The following is a 22,344-nucleotide window of genomic DNA, read 5'->3' as shown; positions in this document are numbered from 1 at the left end:
GCGGCCGCAGCAGGTGGGGAATGGGGGCAGGCGGCCGGGCGGGGAGGAGGACTCTTACCTGCCTGGGGCGACTTACAAAAAAGTCATCGCTGCCCACACCAGTGCGCGGGGAGAGGGAGCGGGCTGCTCCCGCCCGGCCAGGTCCTGCGGCTCGGCCGCGTAGACACGTCCCGGGGGCGCGGGCTTTGCAGCCCAGAGGAGCCGGGGCCGCGCCAGCGCCACGTGGGCGGGGCGGCGCGGCGGGACCCTGCTGCTGCGCTCGCCACTCGGGCGGCGGCGGCGGCGGGAGCAGGCGGCGGCGGCGAGCGCGGAGGTGAGCGGGGCGGGGGCGCTGCCTTGTGCCGACCTGCCCTGCCCGGGTGCGGCGCGCGGCTGCGGGGGCAGCTGCAAAGTTGGCGGCAGGGCGCCTCTGCCCGGGGCTGCCCCTCGCTCGGCCGGGCAAGGGGGTCGCACTGGGGCGCGGCGTGTGAGGGGGAGTTGCAGCAGCGCGTGTGGGTGTGTGCGTCTGTATTTATGCGTGTGTATTCACGTGTGCGTGATTGTCTGTATATGTGAGTCTGTGTATGTGTGTGTGGTTGTCTGTAGGGGGGGGGTGTGAGCGGTTGTGTCTGTCTGCGCGCGCGTCTCGGAGCGCACGTGTGTGGTGTGTGTGTAGCCGGGGCGGCCCCGCTCCCGAGGTGAGGGACGTACGAGGCAGTGACGGGGAGAAACCCGCCGCCCTTGCTTGGCGGGGCCGCCTGAGCAGCGGCTCCCCCGCGCCCGCACCCCGTTTCCACCCCGAGAAGCAGCGCCCCGGCCAAGTTGCTGGCGGGGAAGCGCGACACGGGATGCGGTGGGTTGAGGAGCTGCTGAGGAGCTATAAAATAGCCAGGCAAAATAAAAAAAGACCCTTCCTCCCCCCCCCCCCCCTTCTAATGGTTACATGGAAATGAAGGAACTTCAGTAATGAACACATAACAATTGCTGAGATGATGCAGTAATTATTTTCGTATTTACACCATTAGCGATGGTAATTTAACGTTAATGCCTGGGTGTTTTATCCCTCCTCATTTGCAGACAAAAGCACATCTGAGGCATCATCCGGGAGTAATTTGATCCTATAAAGTCATGAATAGGAAACACTAAACTATGCTCAAAACTCCTGACAACATAAAAAAGCGTGGGGCAAAATAACCTCATTTGCTGTTTATGACCCGGCTTTTATAATTCTGTTTACCGTCGTTTGCATAAATGAATAGGGAAGTGGTTTACTGCCTTCCTTTTTCGGTGGGGGAAAAAAAAGCTCAATCCTCCTAGATTTGTTCAAAACCTAATAGGTATTAGTGAGCTTGGCTATAAAATGTGAGGCAACGTAGGAGTGAATAATCTTGAACATACACTTTTAGAATGAAATTCCTGTGCAAATAAAGCCACAATGCAAAATTAGGTTTCCTTCAGCCATTTATTTTATCCTCCTTGGAGTTTGAGCAGTTTCTTATTTAAATACAATTAGTAAATGGCCAGGAAAACATACCAGAATGGGTTTAAGAATAATATTTTCCTACTAATTTTGCTGTTACCCTAGATTGCCATTGCCTTTTGGATATTGCTTATGCTTTTATCACAGTACATTTCCTGAATTGTCTTTCAATGGGATTTCACTCATGTGAAGAACAACTATTCACATAAGGATCTCTAGGACTAAGCCCACTAGTTGTAACTGTATATGTAGCAAGTGATCTTTGTGTCTGTCTGTCACTTAGTCTCATTTATATAAATATACATCTTTATATATCATTTATATAAATTTATATAAATATACATTTATATATATATATATATATATATCACTTAACCTCTCTACATATTATATCACTGTATATATATCTGTATCACTTAACCTCCATATATATATACATATGTATGTGTATTTATATGTATATATGAGAGGCTAAGTGATATTCTTATTTTGATATTTTGTATGATATAAGCATTTACATTATTAAATCGCTCAAATTGTCATTTTCTCACAGCATGGGGACAGAAATTAAAAAAAAAATGTATCTTGAATATGCTCAAAACTCCAGGTCACTTCAGTGGAATTGGGAATTCATCTATGCTTTGCCATGGTTGAATTGCCACATGGTAGTGTGAATCTGATACAGTTCTTGTTAAAAATGTATGTAATACTGAGTGTAATTAATGTATGATGATTTAGTTTTGCACAGTTTAAAACGTGTAAATGAATGTCACTGATTCTGAAATGAAGATATTTTTAAGCAAGATTGGACAGCCCTGCTTAAGACCAGCTCAGAAGTAAACTTGATAAGCTGAAAGGAGTATGTTGGATTTAAGGAATGTATCATGATAGAATAAAAACAGTATTCAAAAAAGACTACAAGTTAGTAAGGTTACTAGAGTCTTAATCACACAAGGAGGGGGCTTTAACTGGTTGTAATTTATTCAAATACATTTGCCAATGGGACTGCTTGTGTGGGTAAAGACTACTGTTTATAGGTTTGGCTATGTGGCATAGTTTTGCTACTCTAAATTATACTGTAAATTTAATCTGATTTAATTTTACTGGCATAACCCACTGTGTGAATAATCTTATTCACTCTAAAAGCATCTTTTTAGTTTATATTATTTCACTTTGAAAGGAATAGATTGGAAAAGTTGTCCTTCACTGGAATAAGAGTCTGTACACAGGGATTTACACTAATTCAACTACATGGGTTTAAGTACAGTGGCATGATTGTTCCAAGGTAACAGATATATTTTGCCTGCTTAATGATACTGGTATCATTTGAGTAAACGTGCAGTACTGACTCCGGGGTTTATGTTAACAAGAGTCCAGCTAACAGTATAGAAACTGTTGCAAATTTGAGTACAAGCCTAATCAAGTAAGGCTAGTGCCCTTTGGCATATGCTCATCCAGTCCTGATGTTTTTATATCATTGTGTACTGGTACCATTCGTTAGACATGACAGTCATGTTTGCAGCAGGTTACTGTTACCCAGATTCTTGTTTGAGTTTACTTTACATCACTGTGACAGTGTAAAGTGGCCAGTTACACTTCCATCCATTTCTAGGCCTATTTAGAATGTTAGTGGTGTAAAGCTGCATTAATGTAAATGAGAACCAGGTCCTATATGTTAAGAGAAACCAGAGAAAATACCATGATTCTGGTTAACACTGTTACCCCGGGTTCTGTTGGTATAATATTGACTAAGTCTACCTAGGAAGAATTCAGTGCTATGACACAGGCTTACAGCAGTGTTCCTAGTGTGGGCGCAGTTAAGCTGGCATAACTGTTTTGTATCCGAGTAATAGACCCCCTCAGACAGTTCCAGATGAAATAAGTTAAGTCAATAAAAGGTAGTATAACTATAGTAAGGAGCTTCAGCTGGCACAGTTCTGTAATTCAAGGCTCACACCTTCACATCTCTGAGCAACATGGCTAGGTTGCTAGAAATCTATAATGGAATCTTTGTCAATTCATTGCATTTACTCGGATGTAAAACTGGAGTAGCACAGAAGTGAATTAGGCCCAGAGTAATATTTAAATTGTTTATAGCACATACTGGTATTGCCTAGGTTAAAAGTGTTTGATTTTCCATTGTGTTGTTTCCTGGTTGACACTTAAATAATCCTGCCCCTCAAAGATATGAAATGTTTCTGTTCACAAATAGGATTTAGGAGCATTGGAAATGCGGTATTGAAGCAGACACTAGTTCATTTAGTTTGACGTCTTAGCTCTAATAGAGCAGGGAACAGGAAACCCTATAGTGGGCTATTTTGCAATATCTAGATCATAAGAAACATTTGTTTTACTCAAGTTACTGGCTAGTTTGTGTCTGAAGCATAAAAGAATATGTGAATTTTCAGTCCTCTTTTGAATCCTAGTAAACTCTTATTTTTCTGCTTTACATTTTTTGCTTTAACTTTCAGTTACTGTCCCGTTGCTCTTTTATTAAGAGACAGCATAAAGAAGGAGTGTTGTATTAAGTGTGCTATTACTGTCTGATTTATACATTATGTGTCTGATTTACTTAATACAGACTTCATTGTTTTAAAACTGCAATTGAAATTGGGGAAATGTTTCATTTTTTTTTCAAAATGTTAAAGAGTTCTAATGAAATATTCTTTACTAACTAGAAGGCAATGCTTCAGAGTCCTAAAGGGGGGTAGCAAGATGTCACTTAAGTTAGATCACCTTCTTTTAAAGCACCGTTCAGTGTTCCCATTGCATCTGTCTTGGAATCTTTAGAAACTGAAAACCCCTTTAAAGTTTTATTATTACATTCACTACTTTAATATTCAAAATATATGGACATGTTGGAGTAAAAAGCATTGGACAAGAAGAAAGGGGAGGCACATAAAAGCAAAGAGAGAATAAGGCGTATAGCACAGAATCCAACAGGTTGTGAAATGCAAGAAAGAGGAGAGAATTGGTGGATAGATAAAACATACAACTTACGTGAAAGTTACAAGTGTTAATGAAAGCAAAGATAACCCTGGTTCTGAGGAATACATTTACTTTGGTAGGTGAAGTATTAGTTTTGTTTGAGTTAGATGTTTTTGAAACCAAGTTAAACTCTCTGTAGCGCTGGCATGGATTCCTACTATCGAATCGTAGTGTACTGAGTTTAATATGGGTCCCTTTATAGCTATGAATTTATGTATTTTTTATTATTCTTGTTTTAATGGATATGGTAATAGAGTACAACTTTTATACTCCATTTCAGTGTCTTGATCAAACTTTTTATTTTCCAAAACAGACACATACATTTAAACAGTTATTTCTGCTCTGACTAAACCAACCCCTGGGTGCAGAAAGTCAGATTGACTGGTTCCACTGGGTCTTGAAACCTGGACTTTCTGCATGTAAAGCAAACACAATCACCTTTACACTGTCAAACCAAGCCTGACTCAGAAAGCCTACAAAGATGTGTGTATATGCTTGACATTATGCAACTCATTCATACCAGGAGGTCTACTCATGGTAGTAAAATGAAGCATGCATGTAGTTGCTGCTGGATTGGGACCCAAGCATGTTCTTTGGCCTGTTGGGTTTATTTCATTCAGTGACTCTTAGATACCTGGGCTAGGGATGGGAAGCTACTCAGTTGAACAATCGAGTTACGTCAATGTATAGATCAGTTGGCTGCCTATTTGACCACAGTCAAAAATTATCATATATTTCACAAAATCACAAATAGCCTTGTGTAGGACACTTTTATTGCATCATAGTCTTGTGCAGGAAGATGGACATGTGTGCACACACGTGTGTGTGCGCTCACTTGCATGCTTTCTCTCTCTCCCCTCTTCTCCCCTCACTACTCCCCCCTGTTTTAGGAGTAGGTATCCCCTGCCTTGCTCTTCTCTCTCCAGTTCTTCCAGCCCTCTTTCCCTCTTCCTTCCCATTAAGCCAAGTGGGGCTGCAAGAGCTACTCTGTGCTGAGAGAGGAACCAAAACCATCAGCATAGGAAAACTTCTACTGGCCATCTGTTGTGACTGGACATTTTGAAATGGAAACAACAAAATACTTGAAAAGTTGGCTTGCTTATTAGCTTTACTGCATTTTAAAAACTTCTATCTTTTATAGTTGCTGTGTCTGTTTTGTTTCTGCTTAATTTATTTTATTGTTTTGCAGCTATTCCAGATGACGCAAATGTTTCAGGATACAAGCCAAGAAAAAGAAGAACTGTTCAGTTTTGAATAGTAGTGTTGAAGTGATGGTTCAGGAAATATGTGAGAGGCAGGAGTTTTTGTGGGTGATATATTTTATTGGACCAGGTGCGTGGTTGGGATAGATTTAGAAAAACTTTTGGGTATCACAGTACCCTTCCCTGTGTCTCTGGGAGAGAAGCAGGCACAGCGGACCTAAATAGCAGATGGAATAAAGGCTTGTGTAAAACCATACATGTCTGCTGGCTACCTGATAATTTCTCTTACCGTTTTTATTTACATATGTGGTTTTAAAAGAGCCCTTTTCCCATTTGCTACTTAGCTCTGTTGTTCCCTCTCCTTTCCAGGAGACCTGAGGAATGGTACTGTGATACTGAAAAGCTTGTCTAAATCTATCTCAACGATGAAGTTGGTCCAATAAAAGATACTATCCAGAAATACTTTTGCTTCAGTCCTGAATATCAGTAACACTTACCTAACATGGCTAAATCTAAAAATTCATTACAGTTTTTTAGAATTTAAATTAATTTTTTAACGGTAGCATTCAACAAACTTGTTTTTGTAATTAGTGCAACTATCTATCCTAATGAAGGTTGTAGTCTCTCTCTTCACTGTTCTAAGAAATTAATGCTTAAAATATTGACCTTCAAAAGTGGTCACATTGACCAAGTGTTTTTTGATTGGTCAAATACCAGTCTAATCTGAGGTTGAGCCCCAACTGGTTTATCAACCTGTCACATGTGGCCTTTTATAGAACATATATTATCAGAGTTGTGGGGTTTTTTGGTTTACTGAATTGCATTGGTTATATCTTTTCTACAATTGTGAGTCATAAACATATGTACCATTTATCTCTGTTAACTGCAGGACAAGTACTGCTGGGTCTTTTTTCTTTTGAACTGGAGTGTCTCAAGTCACCTAGATGTGTTCATGTTCTTGTGGCTCTTCAGGCACTTGCTCATGTAACTCCTGAGTCAATCAGTACTGGGTGTCTCTGATTTACTTATACATATATTTTACAAGTAGATGGAGAGGACCTTTATGAACTTGATGCTTACATGGGCACAAAAAATAGTTATAAATTAGATTAATCAACAGAACTAATCAGGATTGGATATTTTAAAAATATTTTAAATAGCATTAAATAAATGTCAGTATTGACAGTCATTCATGAAATGCATATGTGTTAAGTCAGCATCTCTCTTCACTAGCTGGTTTATGGCTCTTTCAGTTTTATATGCAATATACTTATAAAATGCTTACTGTTGCTAACTAAATAGGCCTTTGCACTGGAAGCTGTCTTTGCTGATTAGTGGGTAAAAAAGGGGAAGAAAGGAAAATCTTTGGAGAAGTAAAAAATGTTGGGCTGGAGTAGGGGTGCTTTGGTGTTCTGACATTTTAAGAACTATGCTTAGAGTAAGTTCCATCTCTCATATGTGCAGAATATAACTGGCAGTTAAAAATAATTTTAACATAAACCGCTAAATATTTCTATGTTGAAGTAGGTGTGTCTGGAATATGCAAAGATTTTACCTCTATTTCACATTACTGCACATGCATGTGTTATATAGATGTAGTCTTATAGTAACTCTTCCAGTATTAGGTGAAAAACCTGTATCAGTCAGGGAAAGGGGAGTTGAACTAAAAAACACAATCCTCAGACCTGGCCAAAATACTTGTGTGCAAATGCCATGTAGTCAGAATTGTGTGAGTATGAGCCATTGACTGGACTGGGTGAACATGAAAGAGCTAGTCCTTGCAGCAGCAGTCCTTATTAAAGGAGTAAAAATGGCTACAGATGGAGTTATTCCTGATCTTTATTCACACAAGGAGAGTGTGCTATGAAGCCTTCTTCCCTAGCCTCCCTGCAGCTCTGTACTTGGCATTGCTAGATCACAGAAAACTGCTATTTGCTGACCCAAAATTCTCACACTAGTCCCTGTCTCTTTTCCTATTTCTCATACTCTCCTTGCTCTCCAAAAGATGCAGATATTTGCCTTGTATTTGAGCTCCTTATAAAAGTTTTGAGTTGTTACCTTCTGTTTAGTGCCATGTAGTGGTCACTGCCCACTGCATCAGAATAAAATTCAGCCCATCCAAGGACAGACAAAACATTAGAAATCATGGTGGATTTTTTTTCTTTATGCTGGAGGGTATAATTCAACCCATAGTATCTCTGCGTGTCACTATTACCATGTTAGAGACTATGGAATTTAATTAAACAAAAATCTTAGAAGCAGGTAATAAAAAAAGCACTTTTCATGTTTTCTACCCTGAGTTTAGAGAATAGTCAGAGGAAGTTACAGCTCATATATCTTTTATTTTTGTTGGAATCAAATGCAGAAAGTTGTAAGATTGCATTCCAAAAACATAGATTCATAGATTTCTAGAGTCGGAAGGGACCTGGTAGATTATTGGGCCTGACCCCCTGCTCCAGGCAGGAAAGAGCACTGGGGTTAAGTAACCCCAGCCAGATGCCTGTCTAATCTCCTCTTGAACACCTCCATGGTAGGGGAAAGCACCACCTCCCTTGGAAGCCCATTCCATAGTTTGGGAACCCTTACCGTAAATAATTTCTTCCTTATGTGCAGTCTAAATCTATTCTCTTTCAGTTTTGGCCATTATTTCTGGTAACCCTGAGGGCTGCCCTAGTAAACAGTGTCCCCTATTCCCTGCTGGTCCCCCCAGTGAGTTTGTAGGCAGCCACAAGATCACCTCTTAGCTGTCTCTTGCAGAGGCTGAAGATTCAGATCCCTCAGTCTGTCTTCATAGGGTCTTACCTGCAGGCCCTCAACCATACAAGTAGCCCTTCTCTGAACCCTCTCAAGGTTATCTACATCCCTTGAGATTTTTTTTCCTTCAAATTCTAGATGTTTCTTATTCCTTTTAATCATTTAAAAAATATCGCTGCAGAATGGTCAGTGCTTGGGAAGTCAGTAATGCCACTTCTATGGCACTATGGTTCTTCATTGAGCCCACTGTGTTGCCCCTCCATTGGTTTTGTATGGGATCTACCCTGCAGATTTTGGGAGGAGAAATGAGTGCATCTTATGCTGCTTTCTATAGTACTACAGGTGGCCTTAAAAGCATCATTATATGTTTGAAATGAAAAGCTTAACTTTAAAGTTTCATAAATAAGAGCAGCTACCTCCCAGCTGTCAATCTTAACTATTTCTCTTTGAAATACTTTGGAAGAAAAAATGATTTAATGTGCACAAATTTCTTTGCAAGTTAGCTTAAGATCTGCTTATGCAAAATTTATATTGATGCTGGTGGATGTTATGTGTGTTAGAGATTAAGGGATTAAGGGAATGGCTTTATTTCTTTCTTTGTCTCTTGTCACAGTGAATAATATACAAGAAAATACCAACATTATTATTACCTTTTGTATGGTAGTGCTTAGGGACCATCTAGTGCACACAAGAGTCAATCCAGCTTTGTATCTTCTAGTGGGGAGGTAGAATCTCTGCTTACACCCTGTTACCCTGCAGTGAAGGGAAGGGATAGTCTGAGGTGAGCACTGATGCCCTGAAGACTGGAGAGCTTGCAGTGCTGGCACTGTGGGATGTGTGTGTGTGGGGGAAGGGGCATGCTGACACATGTCATGTGTCAGAGCATGCTGACACATGTCAGTGTGCTCTGCAGACCCCCTTAGTTTGTCTGGTAACAGATGGCAGCAGTGTGTAGGGGCACCCTGGTTGGCTGACCCAGATTGGCAATGGTCATCCTGTGTTTCCCTGCAGGATAAAGTGAGGATTGTGAAGGGAGGGCTGGACTCTGGGGTAGCAGAGTCCAGTGGGTGACACACTGTCTCCCTGGGAGGGAAGGGTAAAGGGGTGGATCTTGGAGGACCATGTTCTCTTTTGAGAGAAGCCACAGCATGTACAAACATTTGCTTTTCGAGTAGAAACTCTCCGAGGAGTGATTTAACCCTGGTTGTTCCCAGGTTACTTTTCTCCTGGGGCGGCCATTTTTATTCTAGAAGAAAAAGCCTGAACATCTGTACATTCACAGTTTCTCCTGAGAGACCAGACTCTCCAGGAGAGACTGAACATCTGTACAAGGCCATAGTTTCCTACCACATTCCTGAATCCAAAGCTTAGCCAGGATGGATTGCCAGCGTAAAAGGTTGAAACTTCCTTTCAACCGCTGTAAAAATGATTCAGTTTCCAGTCTGAATTTGAAATAGCCCCAAAAGTTTTGGTTTAGGAGAGAGTGTTGATTAAGGAGGGTTAAAAGAGTGATGCCTTTCAGAACCTGAGGAAGGGCACTTGATGCCTGGAAGCAAGTCCGACAGCTCTCCCAATTAAAAAATCGGTTCAGTAAAGGATAACTCCCCAAATCCTCATTTTTTGGACATGTCCTGGATCAAATGGATACAGCAACATTCAAACTCTGCTACAATGAGGGGATTTTTTTTTTTTTACCATACTTGACCTGTCTGTTTCACACGACAGTAAAACAGTAGTGAATCAGATGAAATTCTGGCAATTTCTCAATTCTCTGGGCAAGTAATTTGAGACTCCTTTTTAGGGGCCTTTTCAACTAGTTATGGTGGGACCAGCAGCGATTAATGTTAGTTTGATCACAGTTAACTTTCCTGAAGGTGGCTTATGAGGATGCTGCCATAAGCAGGACACTTTCAAGGATGCTGTCACTCTATCCTGCTCCCTCAAGAGCTGGGCAGGCATGGTTGTATTTGCATTTGTAGAGGGCATTCTTCTGGGATGAGGAAGAAGGGGAGCCTGCCATACATTTGAGTAGTCTCTTAAGTAACCTACTTAGAACAAACTGGTTAGATTCTGTTCCTGAAACCTGGGAGTGGCACTGCACTGTACATTTATGTGTACTCGAGATGCAGTGGAGACCATTAGAAGTGCTATCCCATTATAATGAAATTCAGTTCTTTAACTGTTCCTTTCTAACTGTGACTGCTGGACTGGGGGAAGAGCGGGGGGTCCTCCCCGTGGGTAGTTGCCTGTGGAAGGAGGACCGTCGCTGATTACCCTGGAATGCTACTGGTTTGGAGTAGGTGTTATGATGTCCGTTCCCCGCCCTAGATCTCGCCCGCCACGACTTGTTGTTTAGGTTCAGTTAGGACGGCTCCTGGTCACTCCACAGCCTGGGATTCCTCGGCGGTCATGTTGCGGGGCTCGACCACCCCTTGCACCACGGCCTTACGCCTCCTCTGGTGCTCCCTTCTAATGTATGACCCGGCTTCCTACGGACGGGCTGACCGCCTCACCGGTCTGATTGACCCTTATCTTAGGGTTCCTCATGTCCTGGTTGACCCGGGACTGGGTCACGGCCAAGGCGGGGTTTCACTGCGGGGTCCCTGACCCAAGCTCCCCGGCTATACCCCTCAGCTGGGGTATCCCTTTTAACAGGAAAACAAACCCGAAAAATTGAAAGCTAGGCCCCCACAGCCCTACTGGCTGGGCCTCTTACCCGGACCTCCCCAGGCCCCCTTTGGGCAATCCCTATCTTAGTCTATGGCCATAGCCGGCTGGCGTCAACCTCTGCCCGACAGCGCCTCCTCAGCGCTCTTCCGGGTCCTGACCCTCCCTGTAGACGTTGCGTTCCTGCACCGGCGTTCCAACCCAGGACCTGCAAGTCCTGCGTGTCTCGGGTTTGCAGTCCCAAAATTCCCCGTCACTTGATTCCTCATCCTCGACGCTCGTCTGCCGATCCTCACTTGTCGTCCTGCAGCTGGCCGTGGCTGGTATCCTCCCCTCCTCCTGGGTAAGCTGCGGCTCCCTGCTGGGGTTCCCTGTCCTTGTCTCTGGGGACTTAGCCTTTTGCTTGTCCCCAGAGTTCTCTGCTCCTCGAGCTGAGCGGTTGGAAGCTCATCCTGCCTGGGAGCTTCCTGTCCCTCCTACCGGGGGGGGGGGGTCCCTGGCCCGTTCCCCTCTAGGGTCTTCTGCCTTGGCTGGTGCAAAGCTCCCAGCTCATTCTTCCCCCTGTCCTCTCGCAGTGGCTGCTTTTATCGCCGGCGTCCATTTGCCGGCACCGACGCCGACTTCGGGTCGCGTCAGTGTAAATAAGGGGCAGATGTCCTGCTCAGGCTCTGCCGCTGCCGTGGGTAAGTCCCATTCTGGTTCCCCGGGACACTAACATTTTAATTCCAGGATGTTACTTTCTCCTAAGTACAAGGAGTCTGCCCTAGTAGCAAGCTATCTGTGATTTGCTTCCAGTTTCTGAATCGGAAGGTCCAGTGAACAGGTAAGCTAAGATTTATTTTCAAAATTTTCTGAAAAAAATATAGACGTTTTAATTAGTGATCTTCCCTGCTCCTGCAGAGCCATTCTGTTCACGGCAGCAGGCTGCCAGCCAGGCACAAACGGAAAACCAAGGACTGGGTCCACTTTGAGAATGCAGAAAAAGTGGATGAATAGAGCACAGTGCAGGGAAAACACCAATACAAATGACATCATGTATGTTGCCTAAGAGCAAAAAATGATCCCCTGCTGGTTTGCAGCCCTTTTAAACATTTGCTTTTCAAAATCTAACAGGAAACACAGTTGCACTGTATATTGACAATAGAGTGTTTTTGTGCAGATACAAGTAAAGTTAAAATAATCCATGTTTAGCCATTGGCTGTGTCACTGAAAATGAGATGTTTCTAAATGTAGGAAATAAAACACCTATTGCCTGTTACATCCTAATGACATATTTCATCTCTTGTGCAAAATCTAGAGGTCCCTACATGATAGGTAAGAGAAAAAAGTCTTGGCCCACCCACAAACTAGGCCCAGCATAGAGAGGAACTGGCTGTTCTGTCGTAGGTCAATGGTTTTGCCTCATGGTCTGCTCAGTAGACCATGGAAAAACCGGAAAAACGTGGCTTTTTCTTTTTAACATAGAAAAATGCAGATTTTTTCATTTTAACAGAAATGCATGGATTTTCCTCCCTGTCTCCCTCCATCCCTTCTGGCGTGGAAGGGCAGAGCAGGCCAGGTGGTGAAGCTGCTTGCCTCTACAGGCCCCATGCCACCCTGATGAAGCGCCCCCTACCTACCTGGCCAAAAAATGTTGTCGATTTTCCTTTTATTGGTGCTGATCTGATATGGACCAATAGACATTACACCTGTATAAAAAAAAACCCCAAATCAAATACCAACATTTGTAGGTACTTAGAATTTATTTTATTACAGTAAATGAGGTGCTGGTAGGCTTCCAAACTGCTTTAAAATTGTAAATACATCAATAAAACATTGTGTTCAATTGGTATCTATATATATAGTGGTATTTCATTTTAATTGTGGATTTGGCTTTTTTTTTAAATCAGAGAATGTGTGGGTTTTATTAGAGAATTTGTGATTTTTAAACAGAGAAAACCAGAATCCCTGCTTATCTGTCATTTGCTGTGCAGTCCACTTTGTGTAGAGTGTGTCCATGTACTGTAAATTATGGCAGTTTGTTTGCATTTCAAGTCCCGTCAGACTGGGAAGTGGGCGTAGAGGTGGACCATGATTTACCCCAAACGTTTCTCTGTGTGTCCTGATGCATAGTGAAAAGGCAGCAGAGAACCTCTTGTTTCTTAAACAGGAAGAAGTATAGGGTTTTTCAAGAGAGAGCTAGGCATGAGGCTTAACCTGTGTGTTAACTCAAGCAATATATTATTGTTTGAGGTTAGGAGGTATGCCATGTCCTTCTGGCAGCTTAGTGAATATTCTATGTATAGCATTTGGTAGCCAGCTGGCAGTGGATAAGGAGCGTGTGCTGATTCTGCTTGTGATAGCCAAAACATGCTCCCTTGCTGTGTGCTGTCTGGTAGTCTTGTGTTGGTTATGTATTTTAAGTGCCAGTTACATGTTCTCTTTTTCTGCATCAGTGTCCCATAAGGGCATGATTGAGCTTAAGTAAAAATATGCCTCTTTGTTTTTTGGAGGTTTTATTTCATTATTATATACAATAACACGTGGAAAACCCTCCTAGACCTCTTGCTTGCACTGATGAAAATGTTTTTGAATCAGCTGTGATTTGTTATTTCCCCAGTGGAAAAAAAATTGTTTGATAAGGATGTCTATAAACAAAGCCATATAGTCTATGGCAAACCGGACCTAAATTCTGAAAGAACTCTGTATCTTAAGGCATGTTGGTAACAGATCAGCTTCAGAGACATTTTAAAATTTGAATTTTTATTGAAATAATTATGTAAGTTAACATTGTAGTCAGCAAGCTTTCTCCTGCATTCTTCTCATATTAAATTCATTTTCATTTCCACGTTTCCAAAACGTTACTTTCAGCGTGCTACAGAATTTTCTAGTTAAATAATTTGCTACAAGGTAGAAATTGTTGGGAGGAGGTGGGGGAAGTTGAAGGGGGTTGTTACCTGGTAAGGCATATTATTCAGATACTTTCACTAAAACCATGTACAGTGAAATGCTTAAGCAGAGGTATATATACTTTAATTACCATCATTAGGGTTCAGAGTTGTTTTCAGGGAGGAAATTGCCTGTCTAGAAGTTCTTGTTTTAGAATTTCTGCAAGCTCAGGAAGCCAAGACTGAAGTGTTTCACAGTGTTTTCAAAACTCTTTTCATAATCACAACATCTAGAAATATAATTTTCAGAATAAAGAATGATTGCTTATGTTTCCTGTCAAGCAGAATTAATTCCACCACCCATTCCACAACTATAGAATTGTGGAAAGCCAGGGGCTCTGTTTAGAAACTACATTTTTGTTTTTAATTTTGTGTTACATCTTAAGAAGTTAAAATAAATTAACAAAAATAACATGTTTAAAGTATGGAGGCCCATTTAAAGTCCAAACAAGATTTTAAAGAAGTATTTGTGCTTCTGCACAAACTTTATTTGAAGTGTGATAATGGTACTGAAATTTTATTGATTCTAGACCTAGAGTATCAGCATAAATCAATTTTAATGGCCGTATATTTGTAATTACATTATTAATCCACTAGAATTTAAAATTCAGAGTCTGAAGATGAAGACAGTCATTCTCTTGAAGTTTCCTGTTTTTCAGAAACCGTTGGATTGTCTGGAAATTAGAAAAAGGCTGAAATAAAATCAGTGCTGTATTTTGGATAGGTGTACTATGACCTCATGTGATCAGCCTGCCATATACTACTGAAAAAATACAGTCAAGCCTGTTTATAATAATAGATGTGACCACTGAACTTGGAATACTGTAGGTATAAGTTCTGAAGTATCCTCAGACACCCAGTCTACACTGATTTATCTCCTTTTACAGCTGACAATAGTGAAATAATAAATAACAATGATCAGTGCTCCTCAGTAACACAGTCACATGCATTCATGTGCAGTGTATTAAAAATTATAGGAAAGGCTTGTAATGGTCCCTTTATTTCAGTTGTATAACATGATCATGGAGGAGTCCTATGAGCACTTTTTTTAGAGACAGTTTAGCACCTTCATTGTTTGTAACAAGTTTTGACATTTAGTTTGGGCAATTCTCTCAGGCTAGAAGTCTCTTTTATTTTTCTGATGATAAACTCATTTACATTTGTCTAAAGAAAAGTGTTAAAAGTGCCATTGTATCCTTATGTTCCTTAGAATTTTTTTAGGTAGACAAGGTTCTTTGGGTGAATCTGATATCTTTTATTAGACCAACTTAAATAGGTGAAAAACAATTATTAAGCAAGCTTTCAGGTTCAAAAACCCTTCATCAGGCTAAGGAAGTTTCTGCAGTTGGTGTGTGCTCTTCCTGGATGGAATGAAAAGTAAAGGAGCCAGAGGCTGGGCTGGTATGCATACAAGACAGGTAGACAGTGAAAATGTAGATTGAGGAGTCAATGGGTGAGAGACAGGCTGGGGGTAGGGAGAGAGAGAGAGAAGGGGGATGAATAGTGGAGAGATACCTGGGGATTCAGATGTCAGGCAGGTTATAATGTGTCATAAATCCAGTGTCTATATTTTGTCCATGAATTTTAGTATCCAGGAGGTTGATGAAGTGGAGTTCATGGGCGCGGAGAGGGGAGGCGGCTCCTGTGAGCCTGGCCCAGCCCCTGTGCTGAGAAGAGCCCTGTACTGCCCCAGCACCAGGAGGCGGGGTGATTGAGGCCCCTGCAGTGGGAGTGGGGCTGGGGCAGGGGTAGTTGCTGCCCAGTCAGGGCAAGGTAGCCAGGGCTCATCCGGGGGTGTGGAGAGGGGGGGTGGCTCCCATGAGCCTGGCCCAGCCCCATGTGCTGAGAAGAGCCCTGTACTGCCCTGGCCCCAGCCCGCAGGGGCACATGTCCCCCATGCCCTCCCAGGTTGTGTGCAGCGGTGGGAGCTGTCCCCCCCTCGCCATGGCTCTGTCCTGTGTCCCACTCTGGCTGGGCAGCGCCTGCCCCTACCCCAGCCCCACTCCTCTCACCACGGGGGCCTCAATCTGTACCCCTTCTCCCTCCCCTGCCCCCCACCGCTTCCCCCACAACAGACTTCCCAGCCAGACCTGGCTGCTCTCCATGCTGTGGGGCTGCATATTGGAATTGGATTGGTATTGGCTGATATGACTCGTTAAAAATTGGCCCTCAGTATTGGCCCCAAAAATCTCAGTTGGTGCAACCCTAACCTTGACCTTTTCCCCAGCCCAGCATTTGAAGCCAACAACTGATTATCCATTTTAGTAAGATAGTTCTTTGTTCATTCTTCCGCAGATAGCTGCCCTTGTTAACTCAGTAGCTCATGTAGTCTCTGCATGTGCTGTTATGCTTGATATTGAAAGCTCAAACCCTGCTGCTGTTGTATGATTACAGGGGAAAATTGTTACATTTATTTTTACATCTTTTTTGAGAAAATATAGGAAGTAATAGACACAAACTATTATAATAATGTTACTTAGGCTGTAGAGCCAAACACTAAAATTCACATTTTAGATTTATGGTTGTCTGAACAACCTCTTGTGTTTAAGTATTGTGACACAACCATTAATTACATAATCATAGTATTGTACTTCCTACAGGACTCTTGAATCTTTCATTGCACTGCATGAATGCAAAAAGGGACCAAATAAAGTTTATAGAGGCAGCTGTTAATTATTTTCTAGCTTCTGAATACTTGACTTCTGTGCTGTTCACTAAGTAGTATGATTTCCTTCATCCTCAGAAGCCAACAATGTTTATTATACACACTTAACATATATCTTTTTTATTTTTACTCTCTCACAACATTAGTATTATAGACATTTTGAGGCAATTCTTCCCTGGGAAGACTGAGTAGGTGTGTCATATCACTGCTTTCAGTAGAGTTGTGTCCATGTACCTTGGTGTTGAACTTAGCTGTTTTTTATTTCTGCCAATTGATCTAAAAACAAATCCCTTAAGAGTTCTGCCAAAACTTTGTCTCATAACTGCCTTCCACATTAAACATATGTCTAATAGTATTAATTCTGCTGCATTGTAGAAACAACATTTAATTGTATATACAAGCAACGTGGATTATTCCTCCAGATGAAAAATAAATAAAAACATACAAAAGAAAATCTCCTTGAGGGAGATCATGAGCCATTTACTCCTGTTGGTTCATGTTACTCATGCAGATAGTCATATTAGAATAGACAAGTAGACTCCTCTTAGAATGAAAGGCAACCTTCTACTAATAAAGTGTTCATAATCTGACCTTTTGGATATTGCTAAATTTGTTTTTTAAAGAACATTACTGGGCTAGTTCATCAACATGTAAAATCTGACACAACCTTTTAATGCCATTAGCAATTAATGGATTAAATTCTATGGATCTTAATAATGATACATGAAATATTAATGTTGTCCACTGTCTTTCTCCCATGGAACTCTCTGCCAGTTGTGTCTGATGTAGTATACAATAGAGTTAAATTTTCCAGCATCTCCTTACAAGCTTGCTGAAGGAGGCACTTGTCTCACTGATTTCATACTGAACACAGCATTATGCTGCTGGTGCTATTACCACACACACTTCTGTGACATTTGAGCACCCATGCAAGGCATGGAACTGGAGTGATTTTAATAAGAAACAAATATGACATTCCTTCATTGCCTGCGGTTAAGTAGGAGTTAAGTTAGATAGGAAGACTCGGCAGAGAGATAGGAAAGTGTCTCTTGATAATTTCTGGAAGTGATCATGTTCATGCTTAGATTTCTGTGGGCTTGTCTACATGAGATGCTATGGTGCAGTAGCTCGTTGCTACTGTGCAGTAGTGTCATGAACAAACCATGTGGCGATGGTACTGCACAGTAATGCCAGTTACTGAACAGTCATTTACTACTTGCTTATGCAAGTAGTAAATGACTGTGCAGTAACAGCTGCGTAGTCTGCTGCGCATGTAGATGTGGCCTGTAACATGTAGATTCCAGAGGCAAAGGACCATTATTACAAATGCATTGCATTGGCTTGAAACCTTGAACTCTGTTTTTTTGTGTGGGATCAGATTATACGGTGAGGGAAATGCTGATGGTCCTTGGAAAATCTGTGTCTTTTCCTGTTAGGGCTATATAAAAGATAATTTCATATAGCAGTTAGCTGGTAGGCTGTGCAGAAAGAGCACGCAATCAAGTGTGAACAAGTTGAGTTCTCCACGTGGTACAAGAGGCTGGCGTCTTCGTTGAAAATGCAAGCCAGGGCTATGCAACTGGTGGCCTGGAGGTTACATGAGGTTGCTGAAGGGTTAACCTGTTTCTCCCATGCTCCCAGTTTGGGTACCACTCCCCCCACTGCTCCTGCAGCTGCTGCCACACTTGTCTTCCAGCACCCACTTCTTGCTCCTGCCCCTGGGAATGGCGCAGGGTGGCTTGTGGGGCTGAGGACCCCATATGATGCATGTACAGTGCAGCAGGGGAGAGAGGAGCATGTGGTGTGGTGGTGAGGGTCCCATGTGGCATGGTGCAATACAGTATATGGCTTGTGGGGCTTGCAGCCCGTGACCACTTTGAAGTTAGGCATCTCTGATGTAAGCAGACAGTTGGCATTTTGGAGACATACAGCCTGGAAAGGTAGAGTGGTACTCGGTAGTAAAACTGAGATGCAGACTGCTTTTTATAATAGTTGAACATAGGTATTATTTGAAACATTATAAAGTTAAATAGCTTTTTCCAGTGCTGAGAAGCATGAACATATTTACAGTCTCCTCCAACAACAGCTAAATCAGTATTCCTGAATCTGATGTTTGGAGAACAGCCACAGCAGAGGCAGAAGTAGGGCAAGCATTAAGCTGGCCTGGTTGATTACTGTTTGGGATTAGGTCTTTCTCAATATCTTTGCAGTACTGTACCTGGCTCCTCTGTGGAAGGGCTACACAGAAGAAACAGTACTGAATGGTCCTACCTGTATCAATAATGGCATGTGTTAATTTGAAAAATTAACATGATTATTTTGTTTTCTGAGCAGGCATTGTCATGACACTAATGGCAGTTTTTATTGTCGGTTTTTATGAGTTATTGTAGCACCATTTTTAGTAATATTTTTTATCTCATATTTTCTAATAATATGTGGAATTGTTCAATAGCAGCAATGCCTTCATTGCACCAATAAAAGAAGTTAAGAGTTAGCTACCTTTGTGCCCTTTTGCACTGAAATCTTCAACTTTAGGAATATACTACTACTTAATAGAAGTAACAATGTCCCCATAAATGGGCAGCTTTTCTAAGCCAGAAATACTTTGTCTCATTGAATTTTTGTGTGTAAAGGGGAAAATTATTGAAGGCAGTTAGGCACCAGAGCCCATTGTATTCAGTGGCTGTTTGGTATATAATTCCCATTTGTGCCTTTGAAATATCTCTAATTTTCAGTTATTGGAAACTGCTATTCTCTGAGGAAAATAGCCAAGAAGTTAGTTTAACTTGTTTTGGTTCTGTAATTATAAACACACTGGCTTTGGTGTGAGAAACATCAAACAATAAGTCTTGATGATAGTTAAGTTAATTCACTTTTAGAAGTTCAATAATACATCTAAGAAGTGTCAGCAGCTTTCTCTTGTTAATGGTAAGCCTTTCATTTCTGTTAAATCAATTGTGAATAATAGAACCTTTCAGAGGAAAAATGATGAAGTAAGCATTGATTTCCAAATTGGGTGTCTGATCTACAGCATTAATAAAGCACAGAGCAAGCAGGCAACAAGTCCCTAATATTCTCTGATCACCCAACTAGTAATCACAGAAAATCAATTATTTTTGTGTATGGTACTAGATCTTCTAACATTTCACCTGTCTCCATTCATCATTGTGTTTATATTTTTATTTTTATAATTGTTTTGATTTTTTATTTTACAGTTTTTATTGAAGCAAGCAATTTACCATCCAGTTTTTGTGATACAGACACGCCTTGGCCACACTGCTATTCAGGTTTGCTATGTATGGGTTTTAAGTTTTTCTATAGCAACTGTGAACATAATATCTATATACTTCCAAATTAAATTAAATCTCTTTAGGGAGGTTCCTACTGGATTAAAGGAGAAATCTTGTTTGCATAATTGCAGGAAACTTGTAAAACTTTGAACATACATTGATATAGCACAAACCATATATAAATCCTTCTGGTTATGGTAGGATAGCACTGTCAACAACAGGAGTCTAGCAGAGTGCCCTTAAAGGACTTAGACTGTTAATTGGTGTAATCTCCTTGATAAATCATTCCACGGCTGAAGTTCCTTTACTGGGAATGTTTTCATATACTTTGTTCTAGAATGCTGACATGCATCGTTGCAGTGGAGCATAGCAGTCTTGCTGGGTTTCAGATCAGAGTTCTGATAGTGCTGGATCCTGACCTGATGGCTGCAATTGAGGATGTCTAAAATTGAGTTGGAAACAAAAGCATCTGTGAGTCAAAGGAAGCTTGAAGCACACAGGTAATACCCTCATGGTGGTGTGGCCCATTGAGGATATTATTTGTTGTTTTCTCCACAAGCTTGAATCCTTTGCATTAGTTCCACTTTTGGCACCAAGGTCAGTGAGTCTCACTAATTTAGTTTGAAGATGACAAATGCTTGTTACCACATCCCAGTCCTGGAGGAAAAAGTGAAGTTTCTTATCTAGTTGAAACAGGAAATAAGAAGGCATTTTCACAACTTGCTCATCTTCACTTAATAATGAGTTGAATGTCACACCATTTTGATGGCTAGGAGTATGGGTTCTTTGATGGCACTGTGTCTTCGCTAATTATCTGAAGTATTTGCCTTTTCTGGACAATCACTACCCGTGATTTTTGTGGTGTTTAAAAAAAATCAACACTTGTAGTAGGGCCTATAGAACCAAATCTGGTTCTAACTGTAGTCTGCGAGGGTTTAGACTAAAAGAAGACTGGGATTTGGCCCATAAAGCATAGCAAGAAAATTTAACAGTCGTAATAAAACTTTTAAGGCAAATAAAGTGTTCCAGCAGGTGTTCATAAATGTGCTTTATGTTCATAGACTCTGTAAAATGTTAATACTAAAGTCCTGCAGAAACCCCATACGGTCTATCTGAAGGAAGAAAATGCCTGTTAAATGTGCTGTGCAATATTGAAGCAAAGGTGGGTGGCAGTGCAATGCCACGATACCTATTAGACTGAAATATGAAAGCTATTAGAGATTCTGCTGAATTTTCATTTTGTAAAGGAACAGTTTTCAAGAGAGAACATATCAAATAAAAAAGCCATATGTTGGACAAAACTAGAAGCATTGTGATCATTCGTGTATGCAGTTTTCATGGATGTATACAAAGCACATTAGAGACATCTGCTAACATACCATACTAACAATAAATTTAAAATAAGGCAACATTTTTGAAGGAGACTAATAGATGGAAAGCAAGCAGTATTTTCCATATATTTCAGTTTTCCTGGACTAGTTTTCCATGCCTTAGATTTAACCTGTAAGCAAAAATTCCAAACCAGTTTTAAACAAGTTTCTGATGATAATATCTATTTGTAGATTTTTGATTTAGCTCTGTTTTCTGCTAAATATTAATTGTCTACAGCATTACATCTCTAGAATATTGAAGCACTGCATGCATAAATTAGATCAGCACAGTGAGGTCAGTAATGGTTTTCATTGAGTGTTAATGCTTCTCTCTCTTCCTAGATTCTAGGAAGCATTTTTTAAGGCTTTTAATCAAGAATTGGAGGTTTGTAACACATCCTAAAAGCAGAAAGATTTTTTGTTAGCTTGATTTTTTGTCATAGCTCATTTGGTAAGGATCCCTCAAGCCCCCATGACTCAAACATTCAAATGCTATATGTATTTGACCAGCTTCCTAATGATACCGTCAGTGCAGTAGCAGCTGGTCTACATTTTGATCTGTGATGTTGTGATCAGTAACTCTACATCAGTTGCTATTCTGTTAATTTAATGGTCCATTTTTGTATGGCACTCATCAGTCTTGCTTTGAGTATGAGGGCAGAATTTGGCTCAGTGTCTTTATAGTATAATCTTGTTTTCTCTTCCTCTTGGTTACTCAGTTTTTTCTACTAAAGAAAGTGTTTAAAGTTTGGTAGGATATTAATCCAAATTATAAATACCAAAGTCTTAAATTAAAACTGTCCTTATATTGTAGATGTCCACAGTTTATCAGGAGGACTCTTCAGCTTTTGCCACAACTTCACACTCATCCTCAAGAACATTTGTGAGATTTTGGTGTAGTTTTTACTCTGTAATGGGAGTCAATAGAAATTAATCCCTTTCCCTTTGTCCAGTCTCTTATATCCTCAGATCGGTTTTTAAACATGGTAGTGTTGCAGTAGTAGTAATGTGCTTAAGAATTT

General features: G+C 41.0%; 1 protein-coding gene across 4 annotated transcripts in view; it reads left to right on the top strand.

Moving 5' to 3' along the window:
- The first annotated feature begins 202 nt into the window (after positions 1-202).
- Positions 203-22,344, top strand: part of RARB (retinoic acid receptor beta) — a 533,822-nt gene continuing 511,680 nt past the window's right edge. For 3 of the 4 annotated variants that reach the window (XM_090046513.1, XM_090046519.1, XM_090046514.1), the window contains exon 1: positions 240-313. The gene's annotated coding sequence lies outside the window, so the exon portion shown is untranslated. Of the gene's footprint in view, positions 314-22,344 lie in introns of all 4 variants that reach the window. The other variant, XM_090046517.1, reaches the window with a different exon arrangement.

This window comes from Crocodylus siamensis, chromosome 5 (assembly GCF_052110815.1).
Source record: "Crocodylus siamensis isolate JL-2025a chromosome 5, ASM5211081v1, whole genome shotgun sequence".
NCBI lineage: Eukaryota > Metazoa > Chordata > Crocodylia > Crocodylidae > Crocodylus > Crocodylus siamensis.
The sequence above is the reverse complement of the archived record's forward strand: the minus strand, read 5'-3'. Positions and strand labels throughout refer to the sequence as shown.